Consider the following 13,159-nt stretch of genomic DNA (forward strand, 5'->3'; position numbering starts at 1 on the left):
CATAAAGTCTTATGGAGTAAGCCGCTGCAACTTCTTTCTGAATGATTTGGTTGCTATTGTTTATTCAGGTGTCATGTCCTACTGAGAAACAACCCAAGAAAACTGGACACTGAACATAAAAACATATGGAGGGTCCTACTGTATCTGAATGAAGTTCCATCTAATCCCATATTCAGTTTTTCACAGTACTCATCCCAGATAACCCATACGCAGAACATAATTCCAACAGCTTTCCCTCATTTTCTTCAGCACCTTATATGCAGGAATAGATATTAAATAGATATTGCAGTTATCAATCTATACATCAAGGCAATGGGGATAAATGTTCTTCATATTTTATTGCAAGTATACCTACTTCCTGTGCTGTACATGAACCACGCTGAAATTATTCTTCAATATTCAACCTTTTCTAAATGTTGCAATACTCTTTTCGCAGATGAAAAGAATATATAGGGAAAAACACATGCACAAATACTACATTAGTGAAAGTAATGGCTGGAATATTGCATGTCAGAACAACTGCATGCAACAATGTGCATGTTAGGAAAATATGTACAGCATGCATATATGAAAATTACATGAAAATGTGTATACATTTTTGCATATACTTCTCAGGTTCATACATCTCTATATTGCATGTTTCCCACATGTATGTTCATGGTTGCAATGTGAGATATTGGATATCTTTTTAAGAATAACCAGAGTTCAGTGGAATTTACAAGAGTATAAGTGTAGGGTTCCCCTTCATGCCTTGTCGTGGCGAAGGGACTTGCGTAATTCAATGAAACTATGAGCTATGCCATGCAGGGCCACCCAAGATGGAAAGGTCATAGCAGAGAGTTCTGACAAAATGTGATCCACTGGAGAAGGAAATGGCAACCCACTCCAGTATCTTTGCCATGAAAACCCTATGGACAGTACCAAAAGGCAAAACAATATGACGCTGGAAGATGAGCCCCTCAGGTCAGAAGGCGTCCAATATGCTACTGGGGAATAGCAGAGGAATAGTACTAGTAGCGCCAGAAAGAATGAAGCGACTGGGCCAAAGCCGAAAGGACGCTCAGCTGTGGATGTATCTGGTGGTGAAAGGAAAGTCCGATGCTTTAAAGATTTTTTCTCCATAGGAACCTGGAATGTAAGATCCATGAATCAAGGCAAGCTGGACATGGTCAAACAAGAGATGACAAGACTGAACATTGACATCTTAGGAATCAGCGAACTAAAATGGACAGGAATGGGTGAATTTAATTCAGACGACCATCAGGTATACTACTGTGAGCAAGAATCCCTCAGAAGAAATGGAGTAGCCTTCATAGTCAATACAAGAGTAGGAAAAGCAATACTGGGATACAATCCCCAAATTGACAGAATTATCTCAGTTCGAATCCAAGGCAAACCATTAAATATCACAGTAGTCCAAGTCTATGCCCCAACTACCGTTGCTGAAGAGGATGAAATTGACCAGTTCTATGAAGCCCTACAGCACCTTATAGAACTAACACCAAAAAAATGATGTCCTTATCATCATGGGGGATTGGAATGCTAAAGTAGGAAGCCAAAAGGTAACCAGAATAACAGGCAAGTTTGGCCTTGGAATACAAAATGAAGCAGGGCACAGGCTGATAGAATTTTGTCAAGAGAATACGATGGTCATAGCAAACATTTTTTCCCAACAACCCAAGAGATGGCTCTACACATGGACATCACCAGACGGTCAACACAGAAATCAGATTGACTATGTGCTCTGCAGCCAAAGATGGAGAAGCTCTATACTGTCAGTAAAAACAAGACCAGGAGCTGACTGTGGATCAGACCATGAGCTTCTTGTTGCAAAGTTTAGGCTTAAACTGAAGAAAGTAGGGAAAAGCACTAGGCCAGTCAGGTATGAATTAAATCATATCCCTGTTGAATATACAGTAGAGGTGACAAATAGATTTAAGCAATTAGATCTGATAGACAGAGTGCCTGAAGAACTATGGACGGAGGTTCACAACATTGTACAAGAGGTAGCAACCATCCCAAAGAAAAAGAAATGCAAGAAAGCAAAATGGCTGTCTGAGGAAGCTTTGCAAGTAGCTGAGGAAAGGAGGGAAGTGAAAGACAAGGGAGAAAAAGAAAGATATGCTCAACTGAATACAGAATTCCAGAGAATAGCTAGAAGAGATAAGAATGCCTTCTTAAATGAACAGTGCAAAGAAATAGAAGAAAATAATAGAATAGGGAGGACCAGAGATCTCTTCAAGAAAATAGGAGAGATGAAGGGAACGTTTAATGCAAAAATGGGCATGATAAAGGACCAAAATGGCAGGGACCTAACAGAGGCAGAAGAGATTAAGAGGAGGTGGCAAAATTACACAGAAGAACTATACAAGAATGAGCTTAACGTCCCTGATAACCACAATGAGGTGGTCACTGACCTCGAGCCAGACATCCGAGAATGTGAAGTGAAGTGGGCCTTAGAAAAACTGAGCAACAACAAAGCTAGTGGAGGTGACAGTATTCCAGCTGAGCTATTCAAAATCTTAAAAGACGATGCAGTAAAAGTGCTACACTCAATTTGCCAGCAAATTTGGAAAACTCAACAGTGGCCACAGGATTGGAAAAGATCAGTTTACATTCCAATTCCAAAGAAAGGCAGTGCCAAAGAATGTTCAAACTATCGCACCATTGCACTCATTTCACTTGCTAGTAAAGTTATGTTTAAAATCCTACAAGCTAGACTCCAGCAGTATGTGGATCGAGAACTACCAGAAGTACAGGCAGGATTTCGAAGAGGCAGAGGAACTAGAGATCAAATTGCCAACATACGCTGGATCATGGAGAAAGCTAGGGAGTTTCAGAAAAACATCTACTTCTGCTTCATTGACTATGCTAAAGCATTTGATTGTGTGGATCATAACAAACTGTGGCAAGTTCTTAAAGAGATGGGAGTGCCAAACCATCTTATTTGTCTCTTGAGAAACCTTTATGCAGGTCAAGAACAGTGAGGCGCTTGCTCCTGGGGAGGAAAGCAATGGCAAATCTAGACAGCACACTAAAAAGCAGACAGTCAGTCCTAGAGGAGATCAACCCTGACTGCTCTTTAGAAGGCCAGATCCTGAAGTTGAAACTCAAATACTTTGGCCACCTAATGAGAAGGAAGGACTCACTGGAGAAGAGCTTAATGCTGTGAAAGATTGAGGGCAATAGAAGAAGGGGACGACAGAGAATGAGGTGGCTGGATGGAGTCACTGAAGCAGTAGGCGTGAGCTTAAATGGACTCCAGAAGATGGTAGAGGACAGGAAGGCCTGGAGGAATGTTGTCCATGGGGTCGCGATGGGTCGGACACGACTTTGCAGCTAACAACAACAACAAGTGTAGGGTTGTGCTATAAACCATTTCTAAAGCCCAATGCAGCCAAATCAATTATGACAATAAATTCTTCATATTTATTAGGAAAGGAGAAAATAACCCAATAGAAGGTGGAAAGTCAGGTTTTTGCAATAATTTCTTCTACTGAAGGTTCACGCAACAGGACAAGAGTTGGAAGTTGCTAAGCAACTTTTGGCTAGCTTCTCAGCCTAATATGCCTGAAGAGATTTTTATGAGGATTAAAAAAATGTCTGTGTGGAGGGAGATTTTTGCTGGTAATGTTCAGCAGAAACTTCAGTAGTAGCTTCTTTGATTTATAGCTCCATTGCTTATATTTGCTTCCATTACTTTTCTATTTGTGATATGTCACTCAACAGAAGAACAGAAGAAAAATTGGGAGATGCTGAAAAGAAGCCACACTGATATGGCAACAAATTAAAAACAAATAAACACCAGGAAGCTCTCAAAATTCCAACTAAGGTCTTTAGATCTATAACATGGTTCAGTATTAATGTTGGAAAAGAAGACAGCATTTTATAACTTATCAATATCATAATGAAGAGTTTTGTCATGGCCCTCTGCATATCTTTGGCCTGGAAGTTCAGCATAAGGAGAAAGTGCCTATTCTGGAAGGCTAAGGTGAATTTTTCCTTCCACCAGAAGACATGTAAGGAATGTAAATATTATCTGCTCTGCTTTACTCAATTGGTTTTGATTCCACATCTTGACCAATATTGCAGAAACTTTGTGATACAACTAATGTTTTGCATACAGAAAGTCCCACTCCAGGTAGAAGTAGGGAAGATTCCTAACTCCTCGACAGCAACTACCAAATTGGCCTTAATTTGCCCCGTTGAATCATTTTCTCTCTCTCTCTCTGTCTCCCGTCTGACAGCAGTTTCTAGGAAATATGCAGACATTCAAACATGTGTAAATAAATTTCTTATCAGGTCATTGTAAGATAAAAAGTGAGAAAACTTGCCAAATTGTAATGCTGTTACTGTGAAAATATGTAAACCATTCTTCCACAAAGTTAAAACATTTGCAGTTCTAAACCATTGCCCGTTCTTTCATTTTGGCCAGAGTATATCCTGAGAAAATTCTTCTACTTAAAGGTTTGCATGGAAAGAATCATTCACCTGCCACCTGCCACTTCAACAGCATGGCTATGAAGGTGAATACTAAGACTGATGTTCTCCTGCTGCAAGAAGATGATCCTAACCAACACCAACACCTGGTTTAAATTCATGAATATGAACATCACCTTCCCCTTGACCTTTCCCCAAATGTTTGGAGATTACGTTTGCCCAATGCAGTTGGATCAAACAATGCCTATCTCTTTCCAAGTGGCTGGTATCACCCCCTCTAGGAGTCTCTTCCAACTTGACCCTCCCTAAACAGAAACAGGTTATTCTGAACAGTATAGTTGGACAATGACTTGCAGAGACAATAAGAACTGAGAAGCATACATGCTTTGCCATTCTTAACATCTTTCTGAACATGGGCTTATAATTATTTCAATAATATTCGACTTGCTCTTTTCCACCAATATCATTCAACCACTTCAAAACCTAGAGGGCCCAATACATTTGCAACTCTGGTTCATATAACTTCATATAAAGCAGCAGCCTAAGATCAAGGCATTCAGCAATCTAACCACACGGACCCAAAAAACTAGATGTGAGGTCCTGACACAAATTGAAGGTTCAGCTTTCCCTGGAGCAGCATACACAGCTTCTTTTATTCTTCCCATTGTCTGTCAAAATGAAAATCTATTCCTCAATCTCTCCAAGGTCTAATCTGTCTCTGTCTCTGTCTCTGTCTCTGTCTCTGTCTCTGTCTCTCTGTCTCTGTCTGTCTGTCTGTCTGTCTGTCTGTCTGTCTGTCTCTCTCTCTCTCTCTCTCTCTCTCTCTCTCTCTCTCTCTCACACACACACACACACACACCATGGTATCCTCAAAGACCAACCTATCAAGTCACCTAATCCTCCACACCATACAACTGCTTTGGAACATGGCTCTCCCTGCCCTTACTGTCGTAGTTGTAGACCTCAGAACTACATACAGTGCTAAGCTCTGCTTCCCCCTGACTCCTTGTCAATATCCTCAATATGGGCTTCTTCTCTCCTCAAGCCCTGATCCATCAGTGCCCTGTTCTTTCTCTCCAGGAAAAGCTGTTTTCTCCCCTTCTCAACCTGAGAAACTTCCCCAAACCTAAGTCCTATCAATTTTAAGCTGATGCTCCAACACCATCATAATGGTGTTGGGAGCACCCCGATACTCCCATATTACACCCCTCCTGCATGAGCTGCATTGGTTACCGGTTGCCCTCTGGGTGAGATTTAAGGTGCTGGTACTTACCTTTAAAGCCCTACATGGCTTAGGCCCGGGATACTTGCAGGACCATCTGCTGCCGGGAACGAATTCCCATCGCCCAGTACGCTCACACAGAGAAGGCCTCTTCAGGGTGCCATCGGCCAGACAATGTCGGCTGGTGACCCCCAGGGGGAGGGCCTTCTCTGTGGGAGCACCAGCCCTGTGGAACCAGCTCCCCCCTGAGCTTCGGATGGCCCCAGATATCCAGTCCTTTCGCAGCGGCCTCAAAACACTCCTTTTCCACCTGGCTGACCTGGACTGACAGGGATTTTAATTATTTATTTATTTTATTAATTTATTAATTCCATTTATATCCCGCCCTTCTCCGAAGACTCAGGGCGGCTTACAAGCTTAGCAGTAGCCTTCATTCTATGTATATGCCTGCTTATTAGGGCTTTCATACACCCCCCAAGCGGCATTATTACAAAGTCAGCTTATTGCCCCCAACAATCTGGGTCCTCATTTTACCTACCTTGGGAGGATGGAAGGCTGAGTCAACCTTGAGCCTGGCGGGATGCGAACCTGCACTAATTGCAGGCAGCTGGTGTTACTTAAGGAGGCATTAGCCCACTGCTCCACCAAGGCTCTCTAATTATGTTTTTAATTTTTTAACTCTAATTTTTAATTTATTTTAATTTTAATTTATTGTACAGAGGCCTTTAATTTTAATTTTATCTTAACTTCTGTATTTATTGTGTTATTGTTGTTAGCCGCCCTGAGTCCTTTGGGAGATAGGGCGGCATATAAGTCCCAATAATAAATAAATAATAAATAAATAAAATAAATAATCAAAAGCCACAATGATAGCAATCTCACCTAATAACAAATTCCTATTCTGCTCACCCTAGTGTAATTACATCCTTCTCACATATCTTCTCCCAAATTCAAACACTCTATGTGTCTTGTAGCTCTAACCTCTTTAGGTCTCCCTGGAACTTCATGCTGATTCTGCCACATAATTTCTTCAACCCTCCTTCAACTCCAGCAGTGATGTTCATTAACCGTCATGTCTGTTCCCCTTATAAGGGTTCACCCATCATCCACCTTTAGTGACCACAGTCTCAGACCACAGCTGTCCCCCATACCACATCTAGCACTTTTCATAACAAATTATAATCATATGTGGGAAAGAGTTTGGGAGACTGACCAAAGGAATGGTCAGATAAGAGACAGCATAATCTATTGCTAGATGGGGCACAGAACAGACACTTCCTAGATTCTCAGGCTAGGAATGAGGGAAACTCGTACTTTCATACTTGCAAAATTCTGTAGCTTTACAGTAGAGTAGAATTAGCTTATCTGGTTGTGATTCATATCTGGTTTATCCTGCAAGGCCAAAACAAACCATATGAAAATAACTAAAATTGGGTTGTGAAATGCATTAGAAAAAGTTAAAGGTTCAGAGACAGTGCCCCAGCCTCTGCTTCCCACCACAGGGTTTAGGATAGAGAAAGAAACAGTAATTGAATCTGCACATATTTTCAGACAGAAAATTAGAAGTACAAATAAAAATTAATATATAGGCATCAATTGATTTTAATACTTAGTGCTAAACCTCTTTCACAGTCAAAACATTTTTGTTCATGCCCATATTCCGGAGCAAAAGGGTTCATATACTTTACTATTTAGTTAGCTGGTTTAACTAAGGTTTCACAAAAGTGGATTCCTGACTAATGGCTGATCAATGTGTCATCTTGATCACAGCTTTGCCAATTGCTAAAGCAATTGGGAAAGAAATTACATACAGGCTTCCTTCCACTTGGCTAAAACATGCTATGGATCCCTTGACCTTGCTCCAACCTGGGCAGAGGTGTCTGCAGGGGGTAGTCATATGCTATAACTACACAGCTGAATCCCAGCCCAGTTTCATGCGTGCTGCATGTAAAATGGAGAAGCCTTCAATTCTGCAGTGTAATCGTCATCTTGGTTTTATGATTCGCCCCTGAGGGCGCCCCTGCTTCTAAATGTTTTGTACCACTATCCTTTAGGATTAATGATAGGAGAGAGATGCTATGCTTGCAGAAGGGCCATACGTGTCTTATGAATCACTTTGCTAAAATGAATCCAATCCTATTATTCAGTATAAGGGTGTATGATTAGCAAAACAGAGTTCAGCTTGAAGGCAATAGAGGGTTTCACACAACTACTTAACTTTTGATTTGAATTGTTGGTGGAGCGAATTGTTCCCCACTTAATAAATAGTGGGGTTTTTCCCATTTGTTGGAGCACTGCACATAGATTTGTTATGTATACTACACATTTCTGAAAAAAGTAAAATATATGTCTTAGTGTTTAACTATTTTCCCTTTTTTGTCACACTAAAGATTTAAATTTCATGACAACATTTGCAACTTATATATAGCTGTAATAGATATCAGATCTCAATAGGCATCAAAATGAAGTTTAGGTAAGAGCGTTTCAAAGTTGGACATCTATCACCTACTGCCCAAATCTTTAAAACAGAAATGCTGAAACTTTGTTTATTAGTCTGTTTATTAGTTTTCTGCATACCAGGTGTGTATTCCACACCTAACATAAAAGATTGTGCAATTATCAATGATTCAGCTGATTAAGAATACAATGATGTGGCAACTGGAAGCTTTCTGGAGTAGGAATTAAAACAATATTACTTATTACAGGTAGTCATTGACTTACAACCACAATTGAGCCCAAAATTTATGTTGCTAAGTGAGAAATTTGTTAAATGAGTTTTGCCTCATTTTACAACTTTACTTGCCATGTTTGTTAAATGAATCTGATTTCTCCATTGACTTTGCTTGTCAGAAGGTCGCAAAGGGGGATTACATAACCCTTAGACACTGCAAGTGTTATAAATAAACATGTAAAAAGATGTTGAGACTCTAGAAAGAGTACAGAGAAGAGCAATAAAAATGATTAGGGGACTGGAGGCTAAAACATATAAGGAACGGTTGCTGGAATTGGGTATGTTTAGTTTAATGAAGAGAAGGGCGAGGGGTGACATGATAGCAGTATTCCAATATCTCAGGGGCTGCCCCAAAGAAGAGGGAGTCAAGCTATTCTCCAAAGCACCTGAAGGCAGGACAAGAAGCAACGGATGGAAACTAACCAAGGAGAGAAGCAACCTAGAACTAAGGAGAAATTTCCTGACAGAACAATTAATCAGTATTTGAATGTAAATCATGTGACCATGGGGATGTTGCAACAATCATAAGTATGCAAAATGGTCAACATTTTTCAGTGCTGTTGAAACTGAATGGTCACAAAACAAACTGTACTTCAGTACTAATTAAATAAGCTAAATATCAGATTGCTATTCAAGGAAGTGAATATAATCTATTTTTGGTTCACTGTGTTGCATAAAAACATTCATTATGGCTAATTGTTACCTGCAAAGGATATTATGCTTTATTCAACTAACCTTGAGTTTAAAACCATGCTTTTGTGTTTTGTGTGTGTGTATGTGTATGTATACACACACACACACACACACACACACATATCCCTACATAAAACCCTGTACTATATATATATATAGGGTTGATCTCCTCTAGGACTGACCGGTTTGATCGCCTTGCAGTCCAAGGGACTCGCAGGAGTCTTCTCCAGCACCAGAGTTCAAAGGCTTCAATTCTTTGGCGCTCAGCCTTTTTTATGGTCCAGCTTTCACTGCCATACATTGCAAATGGGAAGACCATAGCCTTGACAGGGTGATGTCTCTGCTTTTTAGTGTGCTGTCTAGATTTGCCATGGCTTTCCTCCCAAAGAGCAAGCGTCTTTTAATTTCTTGGCTACAGTCCCCATCTGCAGTGATCTTGGAGCCCAGGAAAATAAAATCTGTCACTACCTCCATTTCTTCCCCATCTATTTGCCAGGAATTGAGAGGGCCAGATGCCATGATCTTGGTTTTCTTAATGTTTAGTTTCAACCCAAGTTTTGCACTGTCCTTCTTCACCTGCTCTTTAGTTCTCCTTCACTTTCTGCCATTAGAGTGGTATCATCTGTATATATATATATATATATATATATATATATATATATATATATATATATATATATATATATATATATATATATATATATATATATATATATATATATATATATATATATGGATCCTTGGTTTTTCGGGTTTTTCCCCGCGTAGAACTAAAGGTGTGGGCGCAACGTTTCGACGGAGTCTCATCCGTCATCATCAGGCTTTAGCTTCCTTCTTCTGGGAGAAGCATGTGGCTGTTAGTTCCTCTTTTTTAAACTGCCAGAGGGGGTGTGTTCTGTGGAGGTGTGCTCTGATTGGGTAGGGGACCAAGTGTGTTCTGATTGGGTGGGAGTGTGTTTTGAATGGTGGGTGTGTTCTGATTGGGTGGGGGGGTGTTCTGAGTGGATGGGCTGGTCTCAGCTGCCAGCTCCAGAACTGAGCTGGTGAGTTGTGCTGCTTTTGTTCGGCTTCGTGTTTGTGGTGGTGCCATGTTTTTATAGTGGGTGTCAGTTTGCTTATTGACACCCACCATTCAAAACACACTCCCACCCAATCAGAACACACTTGGTCCCCTACCCAATCAGAGCACACCTCCACAGAACACACCCCCTCTGGCAGTTTAAAAAAGAGGAACTAACAGCCACATGCTTCTCCCAGAAGAAGGAAGCTAAAGCCTGATGATGACGGATGAGACTCCGTCGAAACGTTGCGCCCACACCTTTAGTTCTACGCGGGGAAAAACCCGAAAAACCAAGGATCCACATACAGGCACCCGCGAAAACCTCAGAAAACATATATATATGTTTACTTACAGCCCTGTGACCTACTTGTGAGCTTCGATGTTGTATCCCTCTTCACCCAAGTGCCAATCAAAGAAGCCTTGACAGCTATCCAAAATAAATACAACCCCCCAAAACACATCCTAGATCTGACCAACCACTGCCTATCTAACACATACTTCATCTACAATGGACAAAGATACAAACAAATGGAAGGAGCACCCATGGGATCACCCCTCTCACCTGTCATCGCAAACCTCTACATGGAACACTTTGAAACCCTCGCTCTAGAAAAATCCAACCACAAACCCAAACTCTGGCTCAGATACGTAGATGACACCTTCGTAATCTGGCCACACGGCAAAGAAAAACTGGATGACTTCCTCATACACCTCAATAGCCTACACCCCAAAATACAATTCACCATGGAAACAGAAGCTAACAATCAACTTCCCTTCCTTGATGTCTTAGTCTACAAGAAATCCAACGGCTCCCTAGGACACACTATCTACCATAAAAAAACACACACAAACCGCTATCTGAACGCACTCTCACACCACCACCCAGCACAGATCAACTCCGTAGCCAAGACACTCATCTCCAGAACAAAACACCTAGCTGACGAACAACACCTAAAAACCGAACTACACACTCTCACTAATGTACTAACAGCCAATGGATTCCAAAGAAACACGATTACCAACTTAATCCGAAGAGAGACACCCACAAAAACCCAAGACAGAGAACAAGAAAATGGCAAAGCCCTCCTCCCATACTTAAAAGGGACCACAGACAGAATCAGCAAGGTCCTCCAAAAACACAACATCAAAACAGCATTCTACACAGACAGAAAAATATCCACCATCCTAAGAAACCCCAAGGACATAATTGGGTTAGAAAACCAAGGAGTATACGAAATCCCATGCACCACCTGCCCCACCACATACATCGGACAGACCAACAGAAGAATAAGTGCACGCATTGAAGAGCACAAAAACTCACTCAGAAAGGGAGAACAAACTTCATCCCTGGTCCAACACTTTGAAGCCACGGGACATGAAATTGATTTTAAAAAAACCAAAACTATCGCCAAAATTGAACATTTTAACAACAGAATAATCAGAGAAGCCATTGAGATAGAAAAACGCCCCCACAGCATGAATAAACGAGATGATACCTCTCGTCTACCAGCCATTTGGAAACCCGCCTTGATTGACAGACGAGGCCCAACCACCAAGAATGATACCAGACCCAAACTCATGATAACATCACATGACATCACCACCACACAACCATTCAAAAAGCAAATCCGAACCCACAACGATAAAGACACACAACCACAAAACAGAAACCTAACTACAGCTGCAACATCAGCCACTTTAAACCCCTCCAAACCACACAATAAGCAAATTGACACCCACTATAAAAACATGGCACCACCACAAACACGAAGCCGAACAAAAGCAGCACAACTCACCAGCTCAGGTCTGGAGCTGGCAGCTGAGACCAGCCCATCCACTCAGAACAACCCCCCCACCCAATCAGAACACACCCACCATTCAAAACACACTCCCACCCAATCAGAACACACTTGGTCCCCTACCCAATCAGAGCACACCTCCACAGAACACACCCCCTCTGGCAGTTTAAAAAAGAGGAACAAACAGCCACATGCTTCTCCCAGAAGAAGGAAGCTAAAGCCTGATGATGACGGATGGGATTCCGTCGAAACGTTGCCCCTACACCTTTAGTTCTACGCGGGGAAAAACCCGAATAACCAAAGATGCATATATATATATATATATATATATATATATATATATATATATATATATGTGTGTGTGTGTGTGTGTGTGTGTGTGTGTGTGTGTGTGTGTGTGTGTGTGTGTGTAAATTACTAACAAAGAATTTACACAAATATATTAACTGTCCGGTGTGACTACAGCCTGTTCGATGGCCTTTGAGATAAGGCTGAAAACAGGAAATAAAGATTTGCTCCATGTTTGGGGCCTAGCAAGGTAATCTAAGAGTTAACATATGACACACACACACACACACACATACACATATATATAAAATATTTGTCAAGTCATTTGAATATGCCTTGCTAATTAACTCTTTCTTTCCTGTTTTGGCCTAACTCAAGGCTATCCACAGGATATAGTCACAACTTATGACAGATCATTATTTGTGTAAATTATTCAAATAAAGAATTTTAGGGAGGCTGAAATGATCATTTTGAACTTCTTATGTTCTCATCAGTCAGTCATACCCTTTTTATCTGAGATTCGAACCTGGGCTGATTATATATTAGGCAGTTGCTTTAACTTCCTGAGCCACAGGTTCTTTCTCTATTAGCTAGGAAGCAAGGGAGATATATGTGTTAAATATTTGTCAAGTCATTTGAATATGCCTTGCTAATTAACTCTTTCCTGTTTTGGCCTGTTTTTTGATATATATATCAAAAAAAGATAAACTAAAAAAAACCATAAGAAAAGGAACTGTTTATTTTACTGTTTTAACCTAAATAAGATTTCAAGTGAAATACTAAAAATGTTATATACCTGGTGGAGCAGAAGAAACCATATATTAAAAATAATTTAAAGTCCTTTAAAAACTAAATGATCTCACATTCTAAGGAGATGGAATGGCTTCTCAGCAAGGTAGAGGAAAGGTCCTCTCTTGGGTATTCCC

Source organism: Vipera ursinii (assembly GCF_947247035.1).
Source record: "Vipera ursinii genome assembly, chromosome: 6".
Taxonomy (NCBI): Eukaryota; Metazoa; Chordata; class Lepidosauria; order Squamata; family Viperidae; genus Vipera; species Vipera ursinii.